General features: G+C 40.0%; 1 protein-coding gene across 2 annotated transcripts in view; it reads left to right on the top strand.

Annotated features, from left to right (window-relative positions):
- Positions 1–25326, top strand: part of LOC110473922 (uncharacterized) — a 224217-nt gene that overhangs the window by 41727 nt on the left and 157164 nt on the right. The window contains exons 1-3 of one of the 2 annotated variants that reach the window (XR_013340522.1): positions 15635–15804; positions 18408–18526; positions 20989–21824. The gene's annotated coding sequence lies outside the window, so the exon portion shown is untranslated. Of the gene's footprint in view, positions 1–15634; positions 15805–18407; positions 18527–20988; positions 21825–25326 lie in introns of those variants that run through there. The other variant, XR_013340523.1, reaches the window with a different exon arrangement.

Raw genomic sequence — 25326 nt, forward strand, 5'->3', positions numbered from 1 at the left:
CCAGACTGATACAATAATAAGTAAAAAGCTAATCTTACAACAGCTGTGTATTGTTGGTGAAACCCATTTTAGAGATAAGAGTGTGTTAAATGTTCTTATTTGATAGATGAATTTTCAAACCAGATTTGAGCTTAAATTTAATTTCATATAAGCATGACTTTGAAAATCTCAATCCTTTACTTCTTTTTTGGCAATTTCACTTGTTAAGAAATACTGCAGATGAAAAAAATCTCCTGCCTGTTCCTGTTCAATTTTGAACTGATATTTGCATACAGAATTGAAAGGTTTAAAGATGCAGAGTCTCCAATAGAATAATATGTTCCTGCCATTCAAAGAAAGCATAAAGCATACACCCAAAGTTTCTTAAAAATTAAAATGTAATCCAGCAAGCTCTTGCTTTTTGTTTAAGGCAGCAATTTATTTTTAAAGTAGAATTTAAAAAAATCCAGTAACAATCCTTTCAAAACTTCACTGATTGAGAGCATGATTCTTTCTCAAATAGTGTAGTTTAGAAGCCTTGTTGAAATCCAATAATTTGGTTGTTCACCAGTAGGAAATAGACATCTTAAACATCTTAAATATTTGACCCTTTGACCTTGCAAAGCACATTTTCACTTTAGCAAATTTTAATATGCCAGAGTGGTTTGGATTAACATCTGTAGTATCCTTACCTGTCTCTAGGCATCTTGGGTTAAAGAAATACAGCTTTAGAAAATAAGCTCACCTGGAGGAGTTCTGTACTTTGCACCATACAGCAATAGGCAATGTATAAGTGCTCCTTTTCTTAAATCTTCAGTGCTGTCATCTTTGAAACCATGAATTTTGGAGGTTTGTGTAAAGGAAGAGATGAATACCCACTGAATTTTGACCCAAGACCCTTATATTCTTAAATTTATCCAAATCAGTGGATTTAGCTCAATGCATTTGAGCACTAGTTAAGATACATTATCTCACAGTGGGTTAGATTCTGTTTTTTCTTTCTAAGTTAATGCCAGCATAAATAGAAAACATGCACTGCAAGTGAACAGTATTGGAGAGGAGGACTATAAAATCCAAATGTGCGTATGAGCAGCCACAAGTCCATTATCTGAAGTGGTTATGTCATCTTACACCAGCCGAAAACTCAGCCCTTCCACGTTTGATTCCTAAATCTCACCTTACATCAGATGTTCAAAGGTTCAGATGAATAAGATATGTCTCTGTACAGTGTGTTTTAAATTAAAAGCTAGTGAAAAGCATCTCTCTCGATTTCTGGATGACAGTCTTGGAAAATGTGTTTCAACTGGCAGCTGCCCTCTTCCTATCTGCCTCCACCCTCACCTAGAAAGCAGCATCCAGCCATGGCAGAGCTGATACACTCCACAAAACCATAACCTCTCTCTGCTTCTTCCCTGGTTTGTTCAGGGTGCTGAGAGGTGGCTTTGAAAGGGCAGCATGTACTGGGCAGAAATATTTCTTGAGGGTATGGGAGGTTGTTCTCTTGTTTGAAGGAAACCGAGACTTCCAACTGATTTTAATTTTATTTTTAATGTTCATGGGAACCAGTCTTACATGCCTGACTGAATTCAGAGTCTGGGTTTTTGGCAGGTTTTTATTTGAGCCCAGCTTGGCTGTTTTTCAAAATGTCCAGATTGCTCACATTAAATCTGAATAAGCACTACCCACTAGTTTAATCAGAGTCATCTGGTATACCTCTAATTAGTGTTAGTTAAAGTTGAAATTCTTAAAAACACAAAATGCAGAATTCTTGGGATGTATTTTGTAAACTAAGTGTAAGAACTGTAGGTGAGAAAATATTTTTTGCAGTATTATTCAAAAATTTGAATACATGAATAATGATGAGAATAAAAAATGGTAACAAAATAAAGCTAAGTTCCCACAAAATACCATCTTTATCCATTTAGGCATGCATACACATATACAGTGTTTTTGACACAAATGCATTTATGAACTTTAGTTGTTGTTCCTGCTAATACAATAATTGACTGTAACTGTATATTGTGCACAAATCAGTAAAATGTGTACACATCTGGGAGTATTTCAGCAATTAAATAAGCATGTGACACTGTGGGTTTAGATGTAAATTGTTTCCTGGTCTTAACGCATTGCAATAAATGATATGTAAACAAAGTGTTATAAAAGTATCTTTCTGTTTGAATTCAATCTATGTTTTGCCTGAGCCAGGAACAGACCATTACTGTGTTACTGTAGGTTGTCAAAAATGAAGCTTGAAAATTATTATATTTGTGCAGTTATTGGCTCCTAAAGAATCAAGACCCCCTGCAATTTGTGTTATGATCTATACCTATGCAGGGCTTGTTTATGTGGAATTCTTCCCTGAATTCTTGCCTTTGAAGATGTTTTAACTTTGATTATGTCAAGACATAATACAATTTAAATTAAAACAGCAAGCCCTGCAGTTTGATTGTTTTGTTAAAGTTTTCCTCAAATCAGTAATGCTAGATTCGATTTTGATTTTTCAGGTGTCTCTTCTAAATCCTAAATAACTGGTGAACCACAATCTTATACTTTGTAGATGAGCTATTGTTTTTACATTTGTAATATAACAATAGTGCAAAAAGCATCTCTTTTCTCAGATTTATGTTTTAAGATGCCCTTGTTTCTCAATCATGTTTCAATTGATACTCTGGACATAGAAATATAATTTGTATTTTTTTTTTTTGGACACATTTCAGTTTCACTGTTCAAAGATTCAATGGTATGTGATTACAGAGGGTTTTTTTTTTTTTTTTTTTTTTTTTTTTTTTGCAAGGGCATCTGTTCTTAGCCACAGCTGAGGATGGGGCCCACTGAGCTGACTGGAAGGATCCACCTAGAATTTGTTGAATTAAGTCCTTGCACCTGGATATAATTGTCATGCTGCTGTGCTGGGGTTTTCTTAAGCTACTGGTAAAACAAATTAGCTCAATTTAAAGTGGCATCCAGTAGGGAAGCAACAACTCACCTCATATAATGTTTTTCAAATAATTATTTTTCCATTGCCAGTTTTGCTTCATGAGTATTTTCCTAAAGACAGGATGAATTGTTAGATATTAAAAAAAAAGTTAAATGCAAGAAGCAAAAAAAAAAAGCATTATATTCTGTGTCTCTGCTGAGTTACAAGTATTAGAGTGCTATGTGATTATTGATTTTGTGGGATTGTCTCTTAGATAAATATGTATAAATAATATATAACTATACATTAAAAGGAAGGGAACAGCAGATAAAATGCATTTTAAAATGCAGTATCACAGCACCACCTTTACTCTTCCAAAACCTCCAGAGCAGTCTCTGCACACATACTTCATGTACTTTTTGCCAGATTTAGCACTATAATGGTATAACAGCTTCTACATTTGGGAAAGATTCATGCAAGTTTGTTTTTTTGTTGAACAGTAGACAAAGGTAGCCGTTTATGTCTAACATGGGAATTTGTATAAATACCATGGGATCTCATTTCCTTATGTATTTTAGAGCTGTTTGAACTTGGCAACAAAATTCACAAGCTTCCTGGAAGGTCCACAAAGGTTCATCGCCTCAGTTGGACTTGCAGTGGCAGGACTTCACATGAATCCCTGGAATGTGTGCATCTGTGTTAGCTTCAGCTTTTCATAATATTCCCCAAATGTAGACTCTGGGGGAAAAAATGAAAAATCACCTCTGCAGCTGAACATTTCAGGATGACTTTTGAAATGGAAGAAATAATACTTTTACTGGTGCTCAAAATATTGCTGTTATTTTATTGGTAGGTTATGTGCTAATTTGGAGAAGAGAGGGGTGTGTTCATTATGCATGGAGGATGCTTTTGGATGTGCATCTGGAATAACCCCAACTTCAGCTGTGCCCAAAGATGCTGCTCCTTTGACCTGGTCATGTCACCGTGGATACTAAGTTAAATTGCTAGGATGCTTCTCAGTTGGCTAGAAAGAACACGGACTAAAGCTAGTTCTTGTTTCTTAAATTTTAAAGTAAATTTAAGACTATAAAAGGATTCTTGGTCATCCTCTTGGATACTGTGGCAGAAATATAGATGTACATAGTACTATAAACCACCCTATAAGCTACACTCTGTTTTAATATTGGGAAGACTCAAATGCACCAGGAATGCAAATTAGGAAAGCATTTCTTTTCTAAAGAATAGCAAAATGTCCAGAGAGCAAAAGTTAAATGTGGAAGTTGCTGCCAAGTCCTTCAGCTGTGATGTGAATCTCAGATTTTGGAGAGTGTATGTGTGCAGTGTCAGGGTAAGCAGGGACATTTCTGTGCCTCTCAAGAGCAGTTTAACTTAGCAAGCATCAGCTTAGGGTGATCTGTGTGTGACACCAGTTCTGTCACCTGCAGAGCTGCTGTGTGGCCCCGAGGCCAGTGGGGAAGTGCTAAATGCAGACTGTCCTGCACGAAGGCAACTTTCAAACAGCAGCTGATTCTGAACTTGAGACAGTTTAAAGGTATAACACAGTTGGTTGTTTTTAAATTGTCTCTTTTATTAAAAAATAATTTGTTTTTTAACTGCCGAGTCTGATCCTTGCTTGCAGTGCAGCCTGTTTTGTCCAACCCAGCAGTGTAACAGGCACTCTTCCATGGCACAGGTTTGCCATTGGTGCTCCAGCTGAAGGCTCTGCACAGACCTGGGATGCAGAAAATTCACAGAGCACAAAGGGCCAGTGGATGTAATAACACTGAGTTATTGCCCCTCTTCTGTGGAAGAGCAGGTCATGGGAGAGAGCTGCCATCCCCTAACCCATTGTGCTGGTGCACACCCAGAGCAAAGTTTTTTCTTCCAACTGCCATGGCCCTGAATCAATGCATAGGAGCAGGAAAGCAAGTTGCTTTCATATAATATTCCTTTTTATAAGTTCATTTTTCATGAGCTTCAGGGGAAAGAAAAACACCTTCAGTTTTCCCTCAGAGAAGAGGTTGTGGCTAGTGTAAAGGTTGCCTCAAATTCTTTCTGTGCTCCCTCTCCTCTCCTGGCTTCCAGGGAGGAGAAAGTAAGAAAAAATCAGTAGCAAATTGAGTTTAGTATTTTTTTTCTTATGTGATGATAATCCTAAGACTATACTTAAAGAGAAACTTCCAGTGGGAAATTAAGCTAAACTGAAAAGCATAACAAAACCCAAATGATCTAGTCTGCAAGAATTCCTCCAGTGTTTTGTTCTTTAACGCTTATTAATAGAGACAATACCAAACCCTTTTTGTTATAGCATGGATTTTTGTCTAGCAAACTCCATGTTATATCTTCTAATTTAATTATTGAAATCACAATGTGGATAAATGTACAGACATGACTAATAGCATTCTCTTACAATTTCATTATGGAGTAATAGATGTGGTTTTCAAAAATTGATTTTTTTCTTCTGTTACAGAATGTTTGTAATATAAATGAATTCTCACATCCTGTCTTCTTTTTCTCTTTACCCTATTTTAATTTCTTTTAGATTTGATTAATAGAAAAATGCGAGTGTTCGGTGCTACTGATTTGGGTCATCTGCATGCAATTCAAAAGAAAAAGGTGATTTTTTTTTTTTTTAAATTGCCTGTTAAGTAACTGGGAGAGGTGTAGAAATAAGTGGATTTATGCATAAACCAGAAAATTTCAGGTGAAAGAATGGACCTCTTTTATCATTGTAGAAAGCATCCATCTCCAATAATTAACAGTCAGACTATCCCCACACTGTTTCCTCATGACATCTGAGAACTGCTGCACTTCTTGAACCAATAGCTGCTATACAGCAACCAGCATCAATCCTGAATGAAAAAATTGTCCCAACTGCTGGTGAATGGCACTCAGTGGGTTTCCCATTGAACTATGCTGTGAAACAATGATGCACATTGGTAAATCACTGTGTGTGCCTTTCAGTTCTTATGCATATCCCATACTGGACAGCTTCCATTCACTCTGGCACCCACTGCAAACAAATGTAAGTATGCATCAGAGATGAAAGTGAAAATGCATATGTTAAATCCCAAATGGAAGCAGAAGAGTGTAATATATACATAGTTGCTTAGCAACAAACATGTTTTGGCCACAGGAATGGTGACATCAGTCAGAGGAGCGAGAGGGAAGCTGCTCTGCCGTCCTTGTCTCTCTCCCTAGAAGCTTCAGAAAGGTCTTTTCTTATTTCTTTCAGAGCAGAAGGGCGAGGGCTATTGTAGACATTTGTTTATGCTGTTAATGCCACAGACTGTAGGACAATCGGACTGGGAGCAGGGAAATCTGTTTTCCCTCTGGATGTCTGCTGCAATGGTGCAGGCCCTCCTGTGCAGGCAGGTGCTCCCACCCTTGCTGCACGGCTTGTGCAGAGCCCCTCTCAACCGAAACACTCCAAGAGGAGAAATGAGATCTGAAAATACAAACTGCTGCAAATAAAATACATTTTTGGTATTACTCATTCTGCCTTTGACCCTATTATGCCTTCCATGCTCCTGTCAAGGGTTTCTATTGTGACTCTTTCAAGCTCCTAGAAGCTTTTATTTTACTGATATTTCACATTCATTGGGCTCTGAGTTTTTTCAGGAAAACAAGAAATGGTGATTTCAGTAAATCACACACTGCCTATGGCTAGTAGACAGCTATTTATTATTTCCTCTAATTTCAGATGGTTTGGATATCTTTTGTCTCTTTTCCCCCTTCCTGCACTGTCCTGCCCTCTGCAATGGGAGGCAAAGGAGGCAGCTGGTGAATCCTGGTTCCAGCAACGTGCACCCCTCCATGCCAGTGGCTCCTACAGACACAAGTGCCTCATGTTTTCCGCAGCCTAGGTGCTCCCCTGGCCCACCTTGCATGTACAGAGAAATTGTATCTCAGGGATCAAGTCCATGTTCCACTTTGGATTGCTGCAGACACATCCCTGTATACACTATTACTGAGTGCTTCCTTTTAATTTAAGATAATTCATGTTTGTTGGATCCCCAGTGGGGGAAAGAGCGTATCAGGCATACACTGCCCTTTGCTTTCTCGACCATGTGAGACATGTGTAGGAATGTAAGATATACAGAAGAACTCAAGTGAAATTAAAATAATAGATGAAAGCAGGCTTAAAGGACAGTTATGATAAAAAAATGTATTTATTTCCATTCATGGAGCTTCTATTGTAGATGGTTTTGTTTGCTCTCATTTTTGGTGAATTCATAGAGCCCCCTTTTCACACATTAGCACATATCAAACTGACAGGGTATAACTAATAATATACCACTTATTATCAGTTAAGTTTTGGGACAAATGTTCATCATTCTGAAAATATGGCAGAACTTGAGATAAGGTGTGGCAGTGCCTCTGACCAGAAAGGCAAATGGGGTCATTCTGGCAAGGTGGATCAAAACAGAAGGAAAAGACAAAAGACTGGAAAACAGGAAAAATTCTGTCATTGATTCTTTCTGGAGAGCTAAAATATTTTCTTCTCTTGAAATGCCAAGAAAAAGCTCCAGGAAGTATATCGTTGATGTCCTCAGCAAGCAGTTGAGGTGAATTATTGTCTTCATTTTCCATCTATGACTTTAAGTAGTTCTCCTAGCATGGCTTTCAGCCTCAGTGGCAGTCTCCTGAGTGATCCTACAGCAATTAAATTAACATATGTATCAGAAGTTCATGGCTGGCTCCTCAGTTTCACCAAAGGTGAAACCAGGCTCCCATATCTAAGTTTTGTGAAGCTGGCAGCTTCAGCAATGAACTAAAACTTGTTGCCTGAAGCTTCCCCCAAGAAATTCTCCTACCATGCTATGGTGCTTTCTCCCTGTATGTAAACTCTTTTTTAATTTGTGAAATGAATGACTATATAGATGAAAGATAATTAATCTAGAAACCAAAATAGATGTTTTAGAGGCCTGTTAGATTGCTGGTATTTTAAATTTGAATAATAAAAATTTTTTATAGTAATTGTCATTGAGTAACACAAGATTTTACAATTCACATTAATTACTGAACTCTAATTTCTTTTCCAATGTGTACATTTTAGTTTATATCTCTGTGACCATACTCTTTAAACGTAGTCTCAATCAGTTGTCAAGAGTTGGCTTTCTTAGAACTATAATTTATAATTTTCCTAATGGAAAAATAGGATATTTTCCTATTCCTATTTTGGTCTCCTTGTTAAGGAAAATTATGATTCTGTCCATGCAGAGTTGTGTTGTGAAGCTCTAATCAAGTGTCTGCAAAACACTGAAAGTTATTAACACGATTGTATCTCTAAGAGTAAAGTTCAAGTTTGAAGAGTAATAGTAAGAGAAATAATGGCATGAAACCATGCAAGTTCAGAATGAGAGTCGGTTTTCGAGTTAATGACACTTTCATGTCCCTTGGAGTCATGGGGATGTCCTTAGCAGCTCTACTGGCCCAGTGACACAACTGGGGAACTTGGCTTTAAGGAAGACTTCTGAGGCTGTTTCACTGTGCACATAGGCCTCATCAAGAATTATTAAATGCCTTACAGAAAAAATTGCAAATACCTCAAACCCCATTTAAGCTCTCCCTCTTTTGACAACTCTTGATAAATTCTTAAAAACGCTAAGAAAACATATTTTTGATGAAACCTTCCAAAAGACAGGTATTTTCCCGGTTGGAAAAATATATTTGGAGATCAGTTATCAATGAGACACTGTTCTAATGGAAATGTACCAAGCAGGATCCTGTGCTGTGATCTGTGCTCACTGATTATTGTCAATAGTGTCCTGGGTGCAGAAACCAATTGTAATCATTACAACCACAAAGAACGGCAGCCTGGGAAAACTGCAGGTATGTTGGAGAGTGGAACTGGAAATCAGACTGGAGAAGTGATTAGAAAAAATGGAGAGAAAATAGAAGGTACTTGCTGTATATACAAAGGAAAAGTTGTCTGCAGAATGGAGGGTAAAGGGTTGATCCTAAAGAAAACAATAGAGAAGTTATGAGGGTTTCAAACTGCATTTAAGTCTTCAATGATACAATGTTGTGGAAAAGAAAAATGTACTACTGAGAATTTTTTTAAATGAATGTAACCTGCAAGGCAGGTGTGTACATCCTTCTACCTTCCTCAGCACTGGCAAGCTTTGGGAATTACTTTGCAAAAGGACATGAAGAAAAGGAGAGAATCCTGAGCAAAGTGGTCAGAACCAGAGAAGTTGGAAAGATGTTTACAGCATACAAAACGGAGCTTAAAAATCTTCAAATACCTAAAAAAGGTGCTGAAGAGAGGAAAGAATATAATTAACATTTTTCCCCTGAATTGATAAGAAAATATAAACTTAGATTACTTGAAGAAAAATTTAGGTTAGGCATTATAAAATTTGTAATTAAAGAACAGGTCAGATGACACTGGGAAATTGTGTAAATTTCCACTGCTGAAGGACTTTACAAAGTGGTTAAATAAACAGCTGTCAAAAATAGCACAGGTACAGTTGATTTTTGACCTCTTAAAATCTGTTTCAGCTCTGCTTTCTATTATTTTCTCCAAGTGGATTCTTCCTCTTGGATGTTTGTTGGTAAAGCCAGCAATCAAAATAATAATGTAGAAGCAGAGGCCTGTAAACACAGAGGATCTGGTATGGTTTCCAGTCATGTCATTCAGCCTCTGGTGGAAAGTGCCAAGATATGTGCTTTGGAAGGCTCGTAGGGCACATAGCTGCATGTCAGCCTATTTCAATTAGCGTGTTGAAATGGCGGATTACACATCTCTATAAAAATTAAATTGGTCTCATCCCTGGAATTATAAAAAGCCCGAGGATCCAATGGAAGAATGAAATCTTGAGCACCTCAGTTTCAGGGGCCACTGGAATGCGTTGTGCCACTGTTTCCGTGGCACCCCACTGCTGTTGCTTGTCCTCTCTGAGTGTCCCCTCTCACCCGTGTGGGGTCACAGAGACAGGGAAGCACGGATGGAGAGCAGACCCTAACAGATGGCTTTCTGCTTGGAGTGTGTTAGCTGCTGAGATGTCAGGGAGCCCTGGGAGCCTTAGTTCTGCAGTTTTCTGAAGACAGCCTTGCTCTCTTAAGTGCTTGTATTCCGACTATGTAAATGTTCAGTTTAGATGGATTTTGGGTGTTTAATTGTACAACTGTCCTCTCTGCAATATGGAGCCTGTGGCACACTGTAACACACCATCTATTCACTATCATCTAGTGCCCCAGCTAGGAGCTCAGGTGAGCTGCTGGGTTCCCTTGTGTGCTCAGTCACTTGCCTCTTTTGAGTTTTCTCCTTCCACCCCACCTGTGTCTCATGCCACCAGCCAACACATTTGCCTCCCCCAAGCCCTCGGAAGATCTATCTTGAGATCTATATGAGACTGAAAAAAACTGGTCAGATTTTCTTTTCTTCATGCCACTTAAGGAAGCTGTCAGTGTCCCTGAAACTTTTGGTCACCACTGGTCCTTCTCCCTGTGCTGTAGGTGGGTAGCAGCTCCGGGCAGAGACAGAGATTCAGCCTTTTGTGTATCCATTCCTGAGGTAGCCAAGACTTTCCTGGTGGCCCCTCTGTCCCCGCTGAGTCTGCACTGGTGGCAGTGGGTCATGGACAGGCTTTGAGAGCCACAGAACTCCACACTGCTGTCCAGAGGGAGAATGACCTCTGACAGGCCTTCCCACCCTGGGCTGGGTGGTGACTAATCCTGCAGGGAAAGAAAACACAGGGAAAAGATTGGGCAAAGTTCACACAGCTTCCCTGGGGAGAGAGTTTAGCCCTCCATGTGTGGATCCATGCTCTGTACATGAATACAGTGACATTTCTATCTAACGTCTCCTCCTAAAACTGCTCCAGGATGTCTTGCTTGTCGGATGTGGGTGGATCTGGCATTGCATTTCTTGTGGAGCAAGGCACAAAGTTCTTGGGAAATGGTCTCAGGAGTTGTTATTTCCATAACTCTCATTCTCCAGGGACTGGGGGAAGTGGGGACAGGAAGAATTGTGAGACCAGTTATTATAAAAACCAAAAAACCCAAAAAAAAAACCCCAAAAACTTTTCTCTGATGCTGCATGCTTGAGCTCCAAAAGTACTGTCTTCTACATGTCTATAAAAGTCACTGACATTACCATGGCACTGAATTTGTTGGCTCAGCTTTTAATTCTTTTTATGGTGAGAAAGACACTGAAAGGTGGGGGGGTAACTCCAACAACTTCTACCAGCAGTCCTTAGGCCTGGCACACCCCTGCCTCCTCCTGCCCCCCTCACCGTCCCTCTCAGCCCCAGTGCCACCCCAGCCAGCACGGGCAGTGCAAAGAGGTTTTGCACAATGCCCAAGTGGCTGCAGTGCCAGGGAGGGCTGCACACCACAGAGCTTTCAGATGCAGCTCTCGGTGACAGGTGGGAACCACAAAAGCTGGATGTGCAGGTTGGATTCTCTCTGCTTACCCCTGTGCTGGGTTTTGATTGACAGACAAGAAACAAAAAGCAAACATATTTTTGGAGCTGCAAAGGAAGTAGTGGCAGCAGACCTAAGGTTCAGGGGTTTTTCTGGACTGCAGTTCAGTTTTGAAGAGAGGAGCAATGGTGGGATTGAATTCCCCCCCTGCCTGATATTCTTCTTTTCTTTTCTTCTTTTTCATGAGGGAGAAACATTTGGGGTGGGTGCTTCTGAAAGGAAAGGCTTGGAGGCCCATCTTCTAGCCTCCAGCAATATAATTTATATTTTTAAAAATTTCCTGATAAATGAAACTTCTGCATTACTAAAGACAACATCAATGTGCATGAAAGAAAATTCATTTTAAACTGAACTGTTTTGAAATGAAAATGTCCTTTTTAGATAAAGTCAGAATACAATGCTTTAAACTTTTCTGCTTGGTTTGGTTCAGGAAGTGCAGTACAGCTGAAATGGACCTATTCCTTCAGGAGATTTTATTTTGAAAAAGCAAATTTTTCCACCTGAAAAGCAATGCCTCTCCTCCAGTTAGAATCCTAACAGCCCTGGTGGTTTGTGGTGGGAATTTTCTGAGGTGCATAAATAACTTGGGTAGTTATGAACACTTTACCCAGAACCAGATTTATCATATTTAATGTCTTAAATATTGGTGGAACAACTTGTATTAAATCCTATGTACTATAATTTTTTCCTGATCAATTCCATATTTATAGCATTAATCATTTCTCTGCAGTTAATTAAGAAAATTGATGGCTCTCAGGCTTCCTTAAGCTGATTCTTTAAATAAATATATCAAACAAGATCTCCATTACCCAAATCAGACTTCGTCACAATATCTGTACAGGGGCCAAAGGGACAGGAGCACAGATCCAGAGAGCATCCACAGGGACTTGACGAACAAAAAAGTGATATTTCAAGCTTGTGTCTCAGTGGAGTGGGGAAATAATAGCAATATAATCAAGGGAGTGTTTGTGTAGCCCTTATGGTTTAAAAACCTTTTGCCTCAGCCGCGCTAATACTCTGAAACAAGGATGCTGATTATATGACCAATTGTTTGGCATGTGTTCCTAAACTGGTTTATAATTACCAAATTAATCTCTCTGAGGTATTAAAAGCCTATTTGCACAATCTTTGTAAAACTAAAAGGGAAGTGAAGCACTTTACCTGCGTTGATACAGAGCCCTGCAAATAGCAACTATTTGTTTTTGTAGCTGTTGCGGCTCTGGGAACAAGTAAATATAAACAGCAGGAAACACAAATACAGAGGCAGTGCAATTGGAGGCTGTCAGGAAGCAGTATGGTGGCTTCAGGAGCTGAATTCGGCTTGAAATAAGCTTTGTCTCAGTATGCGTAAGAGGCTTTGGCACTGTATCAGACCTCTGGGGAAGCCACTCAGCAGGGTGGGGATTACTATAGTTTGTGCTTCCCAATTCACAGCAAACTTGCTTCTCTATCATAGCCGTGCATTAACTCTCTCTGTCCCACCTCGGCGCTTTTTGTGGGGATGTGTTTGGGATTTGTTTGCTTTGGAGCCAGCAGCCTGGCATCTGCTCGCGGAGAGCCCAGAGCAGCGCGGCGCACGGGGCCGAGCGCCTGCACGATGCTCTCCTCAGCGCCGAGGGAGGGAAGGAAGGAGGCACAAAGATGGCTAATTTTGCCAGGCTGGATGGTTCTCCTCCATGCATGTGCTGTAGTGTCTCTGACAATACCATCTAAAATGCAAATGAATTATGCCTGCATGGAAGAGCTGGCAGTGAGGGCTGAGTAGACCTGCTGCTGGCATAAACTTCCTCCTAACGGGGTTTATTTCCTCCCTCTCTGTGTGAACACATGGACTCCACTCTCTCTTTTGAGGTTTCGCAAGGGTTAATTCTCTCTTAGCTGTGGGAATATTTTTCGTTAGGGACAACTCGATGGTTATTCCTAACACATGACTATCAAAGACTCAGATTAGCCGAGGGGGAGGGGAAAGACTCCTGAGTTTGCACTTCCTGTCTCTTAATAAAGCTGAGATTCCAGAAGTATTTAATATCATTGTGGTTTACATAGGAAATTGTCTGAACACTCTTAGTAAGTAACTGAATATATGGCTGCTATGTTGAATACCATTTGTCCACGGTCGTTTTTCTTTCAGTTATGTTAGATATCTAGAAAATGTTGTAAAAGCAGGATCTTGTTACGGTGCACAGCTAAATGAGGAACTATAAAATACACTTTTAAAAATTTAAATATTTAAAATGTATTGAGAAATGTGAGGTGCACCAGTACTAAAGAAACAACAGCAATTGTTTTATATGCACTGCTAAGGCAATAAAATGTGGATTCCTTATGTAGGTCCAAATGTAGCAGCTGGATTTGGCTTTATGAACCATGAAAAATAGTTCCCATCTGGAAGTTGATGTTGAATAAAGATGCAACAGTAAGGCTGCATCTTACATGTAACATTTATACGTTTCCAACTCAATACAGCACTAGTATTGGAGAGGAAAGAGTGAGGGAGAGGGAGATGGGAATATACAAATCAGAAGCCTCAGGCCAACATTTTTATGTGCATTCTCTAATTTAGAAGCCTCAGGTTTTGGCTGCTGGGTTAGGTTTTTTGATTTTTTTTTCCAGAATAACCCTACCAATAGTCAACAGTCTACAAGTAAAAAAGGCTTCTGAATGTCTCGCACCACATTGTCTTCATCTCACTGTCAAATAAGTAAGAAAGTGATGTTACTATTCTCTGATATTCATCCCCCCAAACCTCCCTACAGCCTTTTCACCTATCAAATTGGCATTTAAAAGTACGTTCATGGGGCCTGCAAATCAGGAATTCTTTTTTAAAGTGCCTGGCGCCTTGCTCTTTACCTGCACCCTTCCATGAGCAATGTTTGCAACATACAAATACGTCATTTTTATATCCCAAACCCCAATCTAAGATGTCCAGGAGATTCTATGTCCTCTCACACAGAAATATAAAGGTTGAGTTTAGAGACCTTTTTACAAAATCTGGCCCCAGACAAAACTCTATTAATTATTAAAAGATTTGTCAGATTTGTGAGGCCCCAAAGTTTTTAAAAATTCAAATTGCATACAAGCATAGTCCATGCTAAAACCTTACATGCAAATTAAGTTGTAAATTCTTATTAATAACATAAGGCAGCAAAAAGTCAATAAAGGAATGAAGTTGGAACATTTTATTGGCTCTTTTTTGCTTCCTCGAGCAAGAATTATTTCTAATGCAAGATGAAGTGTTAGGAGACGTGATGATCCCCTTTTTGCCTAGAAGATGTTGTGAGGTTTCTTTAACTGCAAGACTTTCATGGTGGCCCCAGTGCTGCAGTGCATCTGGCTGAAAAGATTTCCTGTATTTTTCTAAAAGGGTGCTGTTATTGTTCCTGCTGCTCTGGTTGTTTCCATGAGCCTTTAAAATGAAACCAGGTCCCACACCAATTTGTGAGGCAGACATTTTAAATGTTGGGAAAACTTTAAAATCAAGTTGGATTTTTCAGGTATTCATTGTCATCAGACCATGGGAATCTTGAAATACCTTTAATCCACATTTACCTTTCATTTGAAATAACAACACACCCCTGATGCTTGCAAACTGTATTCCTTTAACATAGGAAATAAGAACCACATATGTTCAATATACTGACGTGCAACACTCAGTTGGTACATGTGGCCCACTGATGTGATCATAGGCTTTCCTCAAGTTAGCTCTTCAAATCAGAAGGTAGTGTCACCCTTTCACCTCTGGATATCCTGAGATCCCACACCTACACTATTCCTGCCTATTCTGACCCCCTGCTCAGTGTAGCACTAGAGCACTGGTATTTAGAGAGAGAGAGAAAGAGGGAGGGGGTGATGGGAATATATTAGAAGCCCCATAGCAACACTTTTATGTATATTCTCAAATTTTGGAGTCCTGGGATTTTATTGCTTGTTTTGTTTTTGTTTTAGTTTTTTCTTTTTGTAGGATAACCCTACTACCAACAGTCACCGTACAAGTAAAAGGCCTTTGGATGTCTTCCACCACATACCTTCCTCCAAAGCCCATTGCCGTCATCTCCGTGTCAGTTAAAGAAGAAAGTCATGTCCCTGTCTTGTGATATCAAACCCCTCAAGGATTCCTACAGCCTCTCCACCCATGCCTGGGGAAGGCTCTGGAGGTTTGTCCCAGGAAGGTGTGTGGCTGTGCAGGCACAAGGGAGGCCACAACCCCTCTGACAGAAGTTTTGCCACGGCCTGAAGTCTGCCATAGCCTTTTTTGAAGAAGTTTCTGAAGCTGAACTGAATGATGTGTTTGTGTGCTAGCGTTTGACTCTAGCAGTCTATTTTCCACGCAGGGATCTTGGAGTTTCTGGCAGATACACCTCAGGCTGGAATCCAGACAGCTTGTCTGAGCACAGAAAAAACACTCTCCTTCACTCCTCAAAATATTAGGAAAAAACACTGTATTTGCAGCTCCTTGGATAAAAGCATCCCTAATGGTGAGTGTGGTCTGAAAACAGCATTGATGGGCCTGCTTCAAAGGAGATCCACATGTGTAGGTTTAACGTAGGAACAGCCCCTGAAGGGAAGAGGCCGTGGCCTGCGTCTGCCACCCGGCGCAGGGGCATGAGGGTGGCACTGGGCTGGGACAGGTGGGCAGCGGAGGCAAAGGGCAGAGTGACAGCAAATTTGGGACTGCAGAAGGGAAACAGGGAGGTCAGAGGTGCCAGTGAGGCCTGAGGAAGGAGGAGAGACCTAACAGCCTCCCTCACTCCGTTCCCTCCACCATGGGGCTGTCCCAGCTCTGCGCTGCAGCCCCTGCATGTGCTCTGTGCACCATGGGCTGGGAGGATGAGGACAACCAGACTGTGGGATGGAGGGGACATTTCTGCTCTGCCTGCCAGTCAGTGGGCTGCAAGTCTTCAGCTTCCCTTGGCCTGGCAGGAAGAGGAAGAGAACAGGGCTGCATCCACAGGAATGGGCTTTTCAGCATCAAGGATCCAGTTCCTTTCTCCTCTGCCCAAAACAGAGCAGATGAAACCATTACTTACTTTGCCTATGCCTTGAGCATGCTCTGTGTTCAGTACAAAGACCATAAACATTCATTAACTTTCCTGTCCATCTTCCATGAAAAGATTCTCAACACCTGGAGTAAGCCTATAATGTTGGCTATGGCATACAGAGAGGTTGCGGCCTCTCTCCACTGTATATATATACATTTATTGTTCAAGTTAGTTTTGTAATTAAAATGGCATTAAAGAAATTAAATATCTAGGCTTTCAAGTCAAAGATCCATTTTTATCCTTAAGCTTGCAGGGGAAAAAAAGATTTTTGAATGGAGGAGATTTCTATTCTAATTTGCAGAAGTTCCAGCCTTTTCATTGTTTAATTCACATGCATGCAAATGTAGGGATTATGCAAGCCTTGGCAGGGTGTGCTCTGGAAGTTTTATCCACTGCTGAACAATTTAAGGAGCTAGGTTTCACTAGAGTTTGGCAATCCCTTCCAAAAGTGCTGAATCTAGGCCAGGATTTAGGATAGACTTGCATGATGCCATTAGAAAGCATAGGTTGTGTGCAGTTAGCTTGGGAGCTGGAGAGCAGAGCTACAGTCCTGCCTCTGTCCAGTGGCCTTAATAAAGATTCCCATTTATATTCATTACCGCAACCAAGTCCTGCCTCTAATCTATCGCAGGGGACACTACAGATATATTATTTCTTTGTAGTCTCAAAATGCTCAGATGGTTTTTAACCTTATTAAATCTAAAACCCTTAAATGTGCTTCTGAAGCAAAAGTTTTAGCAATAAGCCTTCCAAAAAGTGCAAGATTTACAAAGCAGATTTATGGCTGTGTGGTGAGTTAAGTAACGTTTCTCTCAGCATATCATTTGCCAAAATTAGAGGAAATTCCCTGCTTCAACCGAACAGGGAGCATTAGGAATGATCTACCAGCGCTCTAAGAAGCAGGAGAACAACATGTTAATCTACCTAGATGATATTCTGATGGTTGTTGCATTTCAGGAAATAATAAAACTTTGTTTGAATTACGGAATGCTTGAAAGTCCTCAGGATTTCACATTTACTGTATGAGAATACAACTGGTCATATCCTCCCAGAGTCTCTATCTTTGTTTTTTAATAGAACCAAGAAAACAATTATTTTAAAAGGTTAAACCACAATCACATGTACTGTGGCTCCATGTGATTGTTTCTAAGTGTGCAGGTACTCTCTTGGTGTTTACAAGTGAAGGATCAGGCAGAGTGTTTCAGAGCTGCTATAGAACATGGTGCAGCATCATGGCACTTTACTTCACAAACAAAAAAAGGCACACAGGTGCAGAAGTTGTAGGTATTGATGAATCTGAAACTAAAAGACAGATCCTCCTAGTCATTTCAGGATTATTTTTCTGGTCAGAAATGATGTAAATAATGATTAGCTGAATGAGAACACTCAGTGTTACTTAAATAATATGCTACCAGGTTTTTGCTATATTGTGAAATAACTAAGCAGACTTTTTGGCTACAGAAAGAGGAAACACTGCATAGACGACTTTGATTTCAGCATTTGGTAAACAGTATGATAATGCAGATGTTTGTTCATTTTTCATCTACATTTTGGGGCCACATGTTTTCAGTCAAGATTTGGAGACTTATTTTCTGAGTTAACTGTTTTTTTCTAACTGTATTCTTTAAATTATGATTTTAGACGGAGCCAGCTGGAAACTGAGGGGTAACTGCCTAAGACTGTCTCTACACTCACAGTCGTTAATTTTATTGTATCAATAAAAGCAAAATTCTGTGAGAGTATAGAATTGAAAGCCAGCCAATGAAGAAAAAAATGGCCTTAGAAAAACCAGTGTCAGCATCTCAGAGGCAGAAATTCCCCTTTCTGTATTCTAGGCAAAAAGAGTTCTAGAGTGGAGCCTTCTCCCAGCACCTGGCCTGGGATAGGATGTGTAGTCTAGCAATTTGGCTAAATATGCAAACTGAAAATTGAGCAAATCTACACTGTAAAATCCTGTAGCCAGATGCAACAGGAAAGCAAATTTGTCTGTCTCTAGGCAAATTCGTACAAAATGCATTTGAGTGATATTTTTTCCCTAGACAGAAAAAGCAAAATTTGGATGAGCGTTTACTCCATCTGCCTGTTTTGGACAGTGGTGTTCAAGGTGACCAGGAAACACTTCAAAATAACATACAAGTGTTCCTCTGGAGGAATTTCTGTAAGTTTTAAGTGCATTAAGTTCCTAAATGGGTGGATACTGATTTTATATCAAGGAATGTGTCTCCTAACAATGTGGTGCTACTGACAACAGGTCTTGTCAGTGTCTTCCATACACCAGTCACTGACAATTCCAGGGAGAAGGAGTTCCTTGAGTAACAGTGATTTATAGTACGAATCCATTCAAAGTACATGATTTCTCTAGTTTTTATATTAAGTGGAAATGTATTAAATGCAGTATGAACCAATTGTTCAAATGGATTTATAATATGCATTTATATAAATGTGTAGTGTTCCCAAAAATTAATTAACAGAAAGTTTGAGGTTAAGTCTGTATTTATTTGAGATTCTTTTATGTATCTTTAAAGTACTAGGAGCTAAAATTTCCACTTTTGAAATTATATTTTGGGCTATAAGATTTTAACTTGGAAGTAGATCCATCTGGAGTGAAGTCTGTATCACTTGCAGGAGAATCTTGTTCTAAATATGTATTGCTTTCAAAGCAATAGATATAATCCTAGAAGTTTGGTTTGTTGATAACTTCTCAAATACTTTGAAGAAATAAGTCTCAGGATACATTTGCAAACTTGGCACTTGGCAGAAGAGGAACTGTGAAGGCACAAAATTTTGCAGTGTCAGGTTCTTGGTCTCGTTTCAGGTGATATCCAAAATGCATGAGGGCTAAAACTGCAGACTGCCAGAGCCATTAATCAGTGGAAGCCAAGGACATGGATTCACGTGTGGCTTGCAGAAAATCCATGGGTGTATCCAGCTGCCTTCAAGCAGAAGTAACCTGGGGGGAAAGGCAGGGTGCATGTCTCTACAGGTCATCCCCAGAGACAGCTTTAAGCTGGTCCCAGCTCCCCTCCGTTGGGGTCTGTGCTTTGCAGGAGAAGGCTGGCTGCACCTCAGGCAAGAAAACCCCCAAAGGCACAGGCTTTGCTGTGGGGATTCCCTGCTGTGGGAGCCCTTCAGACACCAGTATCTGTCTTCTTTCCTATATGGAAACTTAGGAAAGGGTTGAAATATATCTGAGGGAATTCTGCCAGATATTCATGTATCTACATTTTCTACTCACTCAAGGGGAGCAGTGGTAACCAATGTACTAAAAGTCTTCAAATGCTGACAAATACAATTTAGCTTTGAAGGCTGCCAGCAATTCTATGGTAGTAAATCCCATTTGCAATCAAAGGGTGAGTCATTAGCCTTGACATTTGAGAAATGGAGATTACTATGAATTTATGAAAAAGGTTCCCTAAAATGTTTCCTTAGCAACTGCTGCTGAGGAGCCTGGGGCATCTCTCAGGTCCCCAGGCTCAGGAAAGCCAGCAGCGGTGGAGCAGATGGTTTCCTATCCACTTGCTGTATATAGTGCTAAGGGTTCACTATCCCTTTCCACTCAAGTCTTGTCTAAGTGAGGAAAATAATGTTCAGTTATTTTTACTGAGCTGACTTAATGTTGTTGAAACTATTGCAAGGGGCACAGCTTATTATACAACGCAGGGGCTTGAACTGTATCCCACACAGGGCTACTAGCGGCTTGGCCAGTTCCGAACATGACCCCAAGTGAAGTGATATGACAGCTTGTTACCACCATAAAAAGCATACAATTTTATTTTAAAAGGGTTTTGTTAAAAAAAAGAGAATAATTAGAGAAAGCTATTAGTTTTCCATTTGTTAGACGTCTGTTTCTGAAATGCTCATAAGTCCTTTACTCAATCTTTTTCTTATAGCCACGAGTTTTTCTTCTAGCTCAAGAAGGCAGAGTAATGAAGACCTTCCATCTATAGGGAAACAGCAGAATATTTCTTGACCTGCTGTAAAATCACAACCAATGACAATGTAATGTATTTGATAATTTACCCGGTTAATTTAATCTCAACACATTTAGTTTGCTTAAGACAGAGAAAAGTACTTTTCTCTTAGTAAAGTAGAATCCTTAGCTGGCTACCACATCAACAAAAAGGGTGAGAGACCTCAAGGTGAACAGTAGGATGATGGGAATGGGGGAGAAGGGAACACGGTATGTGGAGAGACCTGGATGCTCCTTGGAAAGGCAAAGGGGATATTGGTTGGAGGTAGAAGGCACTGAGGTTGTACAGAAGGAGGAATCTCTTCAGTGTACTACAGCAACATCTGTGCCTTGCTTCAGTCAGGTAGGCTGTGAAACCTGAGATAAATCCCAAGTGAACCTGGATGATTGCAAAGGCATGGAACCTTATGCCATCTGCATAGATCAGTGCAGAAAGATTCTTTTGGACCTAGGCAACAGGTCTTAGTGAAGAAATGTGCAGCAGCTCACCAGCACATACATAATTTTTTGTTGTTATCATATTAAATTAATTCCTTTAGTAAATTAAATTCTAATTTTCTGTTTCCTGTAGTCAATATTCTGTTTGCTTGACTTCCTATGGTGGTAGCATCTCATGAGTTTCATGTATATGTGATTTTTTTTTTCTTCAGGGTTTTTCAGATCCAAGTGAGACCAATAAAAAACCCAACAGCTTCTAAAGAAAATATACTACTGCTGGTGTAACTCACAATCCAAATATGAGCACAGTTCTTAAAAATTCTACTGCAGAATATTTTCAGGGGAGTGGTTGCACCTCATGACATTCTTACAAAAATATGAAGAATATTAATTTTTTCCAATGGAAATAAATCCTTTCTTTTCTCCTCTGTGAAACAAGACACTCCCTATGTTTCTATTGCTCCTGTGCTGTACATCCACTGAGAATGGCCCGTCATTCTGCAAACTCTCATGCATTTTACAGAATCAACATTGCTATTCATCTCATGCAACTGCAGCCAATCTTGGCGGCCAGGTGAAACATGGTGTCGAAACAGAGAAACGTCCCAAAGAAATACAAGCTCTCAAAGTGTGAATGGCTGCGTGGATGAAAGAAGGCATTTTGAATTACACCTGGAAATGAAGCAGAGTGGCCAAGGATGGGAGGAGGAGCGGTGGCGGGGCCGGCGGTCCCACCCTCACCTGCTGAGGCTCTCGCAGGTCTGCTCTGAGCACATCAGATATGATTGGGAGCAGCTGCAAGCTGAGCCCAGTGCAGCGCTCCCAATACATTCCAGATGATGAATATGATGCAGGCTTACTGGAAGAAAAATATATTTCTGAAGAGAAAAACAATTACTTCTCAAAGCAAGACAATGAAGCTGAACCGACTCTACATGGGCATAAAATAGAACTTTTGGGCAATGGCTTTAGCTTCTAATAAATCACCCACCTGGAGATACTTTGCAGAGTAAGCTTGGATGTACCAGACTCCCAAATATTTTCAGAGGTATATAAAGTTGAAAAATTAGGCATTTAAACCTTTATTTCTACCCAAAGGGACAGATACTCTGTCGTGTCATAGTCTCCGATTTTCATGTTAGCAGAAAGGTGCCCTTGCCTGTCCTAACAACACGTTGGCTGTCTCATGGAAGTTATGTAAAAAAGGCTTGGAAACACCACTTGATACAGTGGGTTTCACTTGCTGAATCTTCAGAGGGGAACTTGAACAAAATTTGCAAAAACATGTCAAAAGTTAAGTGGTGAAAATCAGCTTAAATGCCTAATTTTAATTTTGTTTGTGCTCTTTGTTGTTTCATTGTGGAGGGAGGGAAGAAGCTGTCTTTTTTCTCCCTGTCCTTTCATTTTGTTTGGGAGAAAATGGATGTTGGTGAAAAGAAGAGAGCTCTGGCAGGGACTGGAAAGAGGTTGTTTATTCTGTTTTGTTTCCTTTAGAAAGGGGCAACTCTTCTAAAACTGGTGATGATCCAGTTAAAGGGGGACTCCGGGTGGGGAAGAGAAAAGAAAACTAATAATCAGCCTCTAAATGACAACTTTTCTCTTGAACAAAAGAGCAACAGGAGGCGGTGCAGGCAGGGGGTCAGTGCCCAGGGGTAACGTGACCAAAACAATGGCTGGAGAATGTGTGTAGCTTTTGCCACTCCAGAAGCTGCTGCCCCAGTGTCTTCACTGAGGGACTGCAAGGATCAAACCTGATCTGATGCTGGGCAAGAGTGGTGCCACTTCTGGAGTCTTCCAAAGTGGAGGCAATGGCTGACTGTGGGTAATGCAAGCAGGAATTGAAGAATTGCAAGGGAATCCCCCCATTTCTGAATGACAGGTGTGATTGAACAGCCCCAGCCAATAAGGCAGAGTCCCTACCAGCCATGGGGCTAAAGGTGGGGTTTAAAAAAGATGGAGACTGCGTGGCAGTGTCTGTGCTTCCTTGCTCTTGGTTAATTGCCTGCTGGGGAAAGCCAGCGGTGTTGGATAAACTGATGCAAGAAGATTTTAAACTGTTATGAGTATTCATGCAGAAGTTCATTCTGGTTTAGACTAAATTGGTTTTAATTTCAATTCATGTAGCTTCTGTGTAGATGAGGCCTATGGCTTGCCATTTTGCAGCAATGGTGAATTTATAGCATATGTGCTGCAAATGGACTATCATGCAAATTCTCCTGATATTTGCTCCAAGTCCAGTTCCAGCTGTCGGTGGAGATGGAGGAGCAGAATAGACCACTCACATGGCCTCCCATGTAATGCAGATTGGATCTATTGTCAGTCAGATGGACTGGTGGTGTGGGAGCAGTGTGAAGCCAGTTCTTTCACTACATGGTGTGTAAAGCAATGAGGCAGACAAAAGCTGGATTTAAATTAGGGAATATTTCTGCCAAATTTCGTTCTCTGAAGCAGAAAAATAAAACACTTAATGTGTCTGGCAATGTTTATTCTGTGCACAGGGTTTTAGTTGATCATAAAAGAAAAGCTATGTGTGAACATTATCTGGTAACTTCATATTCTGAGGAGATGAGAGAGTATGATTCCACCATGGTCTGAAAAAGTATTAGACTGAGAAAGCAGAAACAATTTGGCAAGAAAACAAGGTGGCAACAGAAAATGAAAAAAAAAGGTTATTTTTGATTAGGTAGGAATTACCAGTTATAATCACAGCAAAATTGTATCTGCCACAAAGGCTCCATTTTGAACGTCCTTGATGTCCTCAGTGTCCTGCTCAATGGCCAGAGGCTTCCTACTTTGCCTTCTTGCTGCTTATTCAAAGAAAGGCAAGCTCTGAATGGTTGGAAAATATATGTGCTTCTCATGTGGTAAGAGCATGTGCATGAAAATTAAAGAATTCCTTGCCTGTGCACCATGGGTATCGGTGCTGATAAGGAGGCAGTAACTCTCATTACATGCATATTGGCCCTTTGAAGATTTGGCCCTGAATTCTACTGGTGAAGTATTTTCCATGACTTTTCCACTGTATCTTCATAGAGGTTGGTGCTCCAATCATCCAATACCTTGACAGAAATAGAAGACAGTGTTAAAAATAACCCAAAGAAGTAATACTAGACCATTTTTAATTCTAAATGATTGAAAGAGCAACTATCAGCTAATGTGAATGAAAACATAGTTGAGTAATCAAAGTAAGAAGAATGTCAAGAATAACAACTTTGTAACTGGATTTGGAAAAATAAACAATTCTTTCCTTTTTTTTGCATAATAAATATGGTGCGGGTAGCAAAAAATAGCATTTCATGAATGCTGTAATGTGTTTTTATTTCTTCTGGTTCTAAACAACATTTGCTTCTTGAAATTAAATGGAATCTGATTGAGGTTTGTCCTTTCAGAGCCTTGTCTGGTACAAGGTAATGAATTGACTACCCTATTGATATTGTAATTTTTCTATTATACATAGAAATTCTCATATTGAAAGTTGCTGGGGCCCTTGGTATTTTACAAATTTGGGATTATTAAGGATGTTTTCCATGTTAGAGCTATACTAACTGTGACTGTGTTGATGACATCCACCATTCTACTTAAATTGAAAATTGCTGCTTACTAAAGAAGTTGGACCCTGAGCTTAAGTCCTTGGTGACTGATTTGATTAGTCCATTTGAGTGAGAATAGGGCAACACAGGGGCTATGTTAATGGAACTTAAACAATAGGCCATCACTAATCAGAGACCTCAAGGTTGAAGTGAGGTTAATTGTTATGCGGGTGGTATTTGAAAAGAAGTGTTGACTGGTGTAATGCACTATGGGACTGTAGCATTTGAACATGCAGCCCTAAGGCCAGAGGTTTTGTTTAGTTTCCCAATGAAATTTAAAGCTACATTATGTACATCTCTAAACAACAGCCTATATGCTACTGCCTTTTGATACATCACAAGAACAACAGCTAATTGATAACAGAAATGAACCCCCAGGCTCAAAATTCAGATCCAAATCTGGTACTATATTTTAATCCCTTTCTAAACTTGGTGAGGTGGGAATTGATTGAGTTTTGATTAAGCTCTTCATGAAATACACGTACAAGATTCAAATGGCTGTCCCGCCCCCAAAAGTTTAGAATATTCTAAATTCAGTTTCAGTTTAGTCCTAGAGTGCACATTTGGTGGAAACATATGAGCTGACAACTACAATGTCAATGAAAAAACATTTTGGCATAATTGGGAAGAACTGTTATTGGTATTGCTGTGCAGACAGGGATTTTATATCTCAACATGAGTAGCACGAGTTCTAGCTAGATTTCTGAAGAAATGCAGCTTGTATGAAAATATTGGTATTTCATCCTTCCAGAAACTGTGAACCTGTACAGATGAAGTCTCAATCTTTGTGAAAACAACCTTAAAGGGTACAGAGATTCATAGTGATCCCACTGAAAGGGAGGCTGCAGACTTGGCAGGCATCACATGTACTGTAGACATTAAATTAGCCTGCAATTTACTGCAATAGAAACAGATCTTGTAAACTGGATTGATACGTGCTTAGGCTCCTTACAACTCCAT

The sequence above is a fragment of the Lonchura striata genome, chromosome 10 (assembly GCF_046129695.1).
Source record: "Lonchura striata isolate bLonStr1 chromosome 10, bLonStr1.mat, whole genome shotgun sequence".
Taxonomy (NCBI): domain Eukaryota; kingdom Metazoa; phylum Chordata; class Aves; order Passeriformes; family Estrildidae; genus Lonchura; species Lonchura striata.